Genomic DNA, 6,000 nt, shown 5'->3' with positions numbered 1-6,000 from the left:
ATATGTAATTGCTGTGTGAAATCAGGTAAATGCACCCTTAGCTTTGTCTTTTCAATATCATTCCACACTCTTAAGCTCAGTTGATGCTTCCTTTCATTTTGTCTACTTTCTAATTTCATTTGCAACTTTTCTATGTCCCATTACCAACTTAACATTCCTTCCAATTTTATCTACCCCTCTGTTTCATATTCCCTTTGCTAAGCTATTTTAAAGCAATAGTTTTATGGTTTTCTGAATGCAATTCTTTTCAGTGCCAATACGTAGGCAGCCCTTGTGCTTACAAGTGTATGGCTCAGCTCATTTCAATTAAAATCCAGCAGAATTAAAAAGACAGAGACAGTTGTTAGTCTTTCCATCCATCAGATTGAACTGGACTTACAGCCAGGCCCCAGTGATGAGGCGACAGTATAATAACTCGCTGAATTTCCAAGTACCTTGCTTTTAAATGTGTTGTGACCCAACAGCTCACAACTTTAATAATTTATTTTCAACAAAAATGTCTGTCAATACCAGGAACATGACAAGTGCACTTTAAACCTCTTTAAGACTTTGGTTTGAAACCTTAAATAATTCCCAGCTGTTCTTAGTTTTCAGCTTCTCGATTACTCATAATTGCTAGTGAAAGGGTTTAAATACTCTGGGAAGATTTGTTCTATATGTTACATACAGTAAACATAAAGCTGTTCTGTTTAAAAGGATTTATAATTTTGTTACAAATAACACAAAAAAATCCACTGATATTAGCGAATCAATTATCGTTCCTAGTTCTGTAACCACTAAGCATATTAATCGTGACTTTTCCAACCCAAACTCACCCTGATCCTTATTCCTTTCAAGCTGCTAATAAGATTTTGTTAGACATGGGAAACATAGGAATGTAGGAACAAGAGTAGGTCATTCAGCCCCTCAAGCCTGTTCCACCATTCAATGAGATCATAGCTGATCTGTGGCCAAACTCCACATACTTACTTGTCTTTGTCCCATATCCCCTAATAACTTTGCTTCACAAAACTTTACAGATCTCAGATTTCAAATTAACAACTGATCTAGCATCCACTGCCATTTGTGGAAGACCGTTCCAAATATTTACCATCCTTTAGTGTAGAAGTGCTTCTGAACTAAACAGTCTGGCCCTAATGCTCAGACTATACTCTCGTTCTAGAATCTCCAACCAATGGAACTAGTTTATCTACCCTGTCTTTTCCTGTTAATGCCCTGAAGACTTTGAACAGATCATCCTTTAACTTTTTAAATTCTAAAGAAACAAGCCTAAATTGCATATTATTTCCTCATATCTTAAACCCTGTATTCCAAGTATCATTCTTGTAAGCCTACATTGTACTCCCTCTCAGGCCAGTACATACTTTCTAAAGTGTGGGGCCCAGATCTGCTCACAGTACTCCAAATGAGGTCTAACCAGAGTTTTGTATAACTGCAGCATAACCTCTGCCTCCTTGTACTTCAGTACTCCAGATAGAAAGGTCTGCATTCCATTAGCTTTCTTGATTATTAATGGCACCTGGTTGTGTCATTCTACAGATCTATGAACCTGAATCTCTAGGTCTCTTCAGGCATCCACTATACTTCACTTCATACCATTTAGAGAGTACCCTGATAAATACTTTTTCAGCACAAAATGGATAATCTGCGTTTCCATTAGGTTCCTTGGTAGACAATTTGTAATTTCCTCTAAATTTGAAGCAAGGAAACCAAGCCCAATAAAACCACAATAAAAGGAATTCTGTTGACTAATTAACTAATCAGCAGGTCAGGCAGCGTCCGAGGAGCAGGAAAATCGACGTTTCGGGCATAAGCCCTTTATCAGGAATGAGGTTTGTCGGTCGGGACTGTGAGCTAAATGGGAGGGCAGTGAGGCAGGGGAGGAAGCTAGCTGAGAATATGATAGATGGATGAAGGTGAGGGAGAAGGTGATAGGTCAGAGGGGGAGTGATGGACGGGTCCAGAGGGCAGTGCCAAGTTGGAGGCTTGGGACTGGGATAATGTGGGGGGAGGAGAAATGAGGAAGCTGTTTATCCCATGTGGTTGGAGGATCCCAAGGCAGAGCATGAGGCGTTCCTCCTCCAGGTGTCAGGTGGTAATGATTTTGGCAGTAGAGGAGGCCCAGGACCTGCATGTCCTTGACTGGGTTGGAGGGGAAGTTGAAGTATTCAGCCACGGGGTGGTGGGGTTGGTGGGTGTGGGTGTCCCAGAGATGTTCTCTGAAACACTCCGAAAGAAGGAGTCCTGTCTCCACAATGTAGATGACACCACACCATTTTTACAGGTGGTAGGGTGGGAAGAGTTGTAGTCTAGGTAGCTGTGGGAGTCAGTGGGCTTGTAGTAGATGTCTGTGGTTAGTCGATCGCCAGAGATGGTGATGGAGAGGTCCAGGAAGGGGAGGAAGATTTCTGAAATGGTCCCGGTGATTTTGAAGGCAGTGTGAAAGGAGGTGGTAAACTTGATGAACTGTTCAACTTCCTCGTGGAAGCACGAGGTGACACCGATACAGTCATCAATGTAATGGAGGAACTGGTGGGGAATGGTGCCGGTGTAACTGTGGAAGATGGACTGTTCCACATATCTGACAAAGATGGAGGCATAGCTGGATCCCATGCGGGTGCCCATGGGTATTCCTTTGGTTTGGAGGAAGTGGGAGGTTTGGAAGGAGAAGCTGTTGAGGGTGAGGAGCAATTCAGCCAGGCGGATGAGGGTGTAGGTGGAAGGATACTGGTTGGGACAGCATGAGAGGATGAAACGGCGGGCTCGGAGACCTTCGTCTTGGCGGATCGATGTGTACAGGCACTGGAATGGACCCATGTAAACCATGACAACTGAATCATTTCCTTGTCACTCTAAGTGGGTCCTGAACATTAGAAGATGTCATTATCCACAGTGCTGAGCAGCCAATCTTTTGGAGTTCCTATTTATGGCTTCAGAGGACAATATCTATTCACCGGACTTCCTTTTAAACACTCCCCGCTTAAATGGCTTTATACACTAAGTAGCTGCAGTTAATTTGGCAATCCATGCTGTAATCCTTGTTCTTATCCACACAGAAAGCAAGGTTATGGTGTTTAAAACAAGTGCCACTACTTCTGAGAACAAGTAATTAAGGGATAAACTTCCTTTTTCTTCAGAAAGGTTGGGGTATCTGTCTGTTTTTTCTTTACCTGATGGGATTTTCTAGATATTTATGTGAATAAGATTTTGTTAGCAGAAGTGAAAAGTTTCAGATTCACAGTGTTGTTGTAATAGTAATCCATTCAATTTTTTTCAATAGTAAATGATCAATTTAACCTGTATGAATAATAAATCAATTAGTCCCATTGTAGAGTGTATATTTTCATCTGAAATTAACTTCAGTTATTTTGAGAGTGTTTAGGATTGATTTTGCCAAAAGAGTGGCGGTCCCGTCGTCAAGATGATATCCATGTGGGTGGTCTGCTGGCCAGGAGACAGGGCCTCACCTGTGACATTGCCAGGCTGAGGCAATTAAAAGTTGGAAGACAGGGGAGATAGCTAACTAAGGGCAGTGAATGGGTCTTTCATGTTGCTGGGTCAGAGAACCGGCAGTTCTGGAAACTTGCCAATGTCATTGAAAGTTTTTGCAGCACAGAGGCTGCATGGAAACCACATAGGTGACTCAAAATATGGCTCCTTTGGAAAGGTGAACTTTTGTTAAAAAATAAGCCAAACAGGTGGCCCCAAGAACAGAGATGCAGTGCTAGGACCTGTAGAATGGTCTTTGCTCCTAACAATCCTCGCTTCAGCCAAAAAGCCTTCAGCTACAATGCTGAAACTCTCCTTTCCCTCCCAACACCACAGACCACTACAGCCTTGCCCCAGGGAGTTATCCAGTAGATATCTAAAGTAGTGTTTTCCTCCCATTATAGCCTCTCTCATCTCATGATCTGGAGTACACTTCCGTTGAGATGCTTTTGCATTGGCTATGTTAATGTTAGAGTAGCCTTTACAATTTTCACTTCCTCAACTCATCAATTCTCCAGGACTTGCTCCGACCATCTCAGCTGTCCAACTGGTGCCAGTAGCCTCATATTCCTCTAAGTCCTACCACTCACAGCTGCCAAGTACAATGTACAAGGAATGGCAAGGAAATCAAAGGTTGTCAGGGTATAGTTGGGAAACATCGAATTCGAAACACAAATAGATCAACCACAATCTTTTTGAATGTTAGAGCCAACTTGAGAGGCAGAATGGTCCACATCTGCTCCTGTTTTGTATTTTTTTAAATTATTAATTTGGGGGTTGTGGGCATCACTGGCTGGATGGCTTCTTGAACTGCTGTAGTTCACCTGCTGTGGGGGGACCCACAATGTCATTAGGGAGGGAATTCCAGAACTTTGACCCACAATAACATTGTTGTGCTACCAGTTGTGCAGCTGAATTTTATTCTCCCTCTTTTTAAGTGTACTGAGCAATGTATCCATTAGCTGTCATGGCTGCCCTCTCTGTTCATGTTAATTGTACCCAACCACTATGTTCCCCATATCTGCCAACTGAAAATTCAAACTTGCTCCTGAGACTAGTTAATGAGTTCATCACTAAATTCAACAAGCACTTAATTAGAGGTATGCTGGTTTCAGAATCTCTCCTTCTACCCTTCCTTTTAAAATGGTATCACAGGCCACAGGCCCCAGGATTTTAATTTTCAAATCATGCCTGCATTATTCCCATTCCCATTGGCATTTGTCCTTAATCGGTCCCTCCGTGACCATGTCATCCCATGGAGGTTTATTACTTCCAACATATCAGTAAAGCTAAGGCTAAGGCAATCTCTGATTTCAGTCTTCCACATTCCTCTTTCTGGTCCCAACCAACCTCTCGCCTCTGTACACCCCTGGAGAAAGCTATCCAACAATTCTTTCACAGCTATTCTTTGCTATGGGATCAAGTATAAACATAAGTGCACAGGATATTGATGAAGCTGCATTTGGAGGACTGTTTACAGTTTTGATCCTTGCATTTAAAAAGATATACCGGCTTTCAACTCAAAAGAGATTCACTAGGCTGATTCCTGGGATGAAGGCTGACCAAAAATGGCTAATTAGGTTAGGCCTTTACTCATTCCAGTTTAAAAGAATGAAAGGTGATCTTATTGAAACATACAAGATTCTGAGAGGCCTGACAGGTGGATGTTGAGGTGGTATTTCTTCTGTGTGGGGGCATCTCAAACTGTGGAACATGGTTACTGAATAAGGAGATACTCTTTTAAAACTGAAAAGCAAAGGAATTTCATCACCCAGAGTCTAGTGAATGTTTGACGTTTTCTGGTTCAGAGGGTGATGGAGGCTAGATTGCTGAAAGTATTGAAAGAGGAAGTGGATTGATTTTTGAAGAATTGAACAGTTGACATGAAAGAGAAATTGAGGCTAAAGACAGATCAGCCATGATCGTATTACATGGCGTGACAGGTTTGAGAGGCCACATTTCCTGTTGCTGCCATTTCTTATGCTTTTATCTAAAATCTCATTCGTTGGAGTTCCATCTTTATACCTCCACACCTCCCTTTTAAGAACCTTCTTAAAAACACACCTTTGATCAATATTTGCACTCTCCTTCCTAATACCAGGTTCCCTTCCTTGAAGCAGCTGACCCAGTTGGTTGGTAGCAGATTTCATTTTCAGACACCAACGCACAATTTAGTCTGTTTACTAGCACTGCCCCTTTGCAGACCAACTAGAAACATGAGCACAATAACTATTACTGGATGGAAGTATAGCTTGTGACCAAAGGTAAGTATCTGGGTTCAATTATCTAACTAGATGATGAAATGGAGGTCAGACAACAGATAGTCATGGCATGGAATAACCAGATTGTGGTAGCTCCTGTCCCCTCTGATTGAAAATTGCCACCCTTGCTGAAGAGGCAAGGGTCTTTAAGACCCATATGTCTTCAGGAGGAGAAGAGCCCCCAGATAGAGAATGCCAGAGACTGAAGAAAGGGTCATTGTGAAACATCATCTCACCTAGAAAGAAAAAC

The sequence above is a fragment of the Hemiscyllium ocellatum genome, chromosome 9 (assembly GCF_020745735.1).
Source record: "Hemiscyllium ocellatum isolate sHemOce1 chromosome 9, sHemOce1.pat.X.cur, whole genome shotgun sequence".
Lineage (NCBI taxonomy): Eukaryota > Metazoa > Chordata > Chondrichthyes > Orectolobiformes > Hemiscylliidae > Hemiscyllium > Hemiscyllium ocellatum.
The sequence above is the reverse complement of the archived record's forward strand: the minus strand, read 5'-3'. Positions refer to the sequence as shown.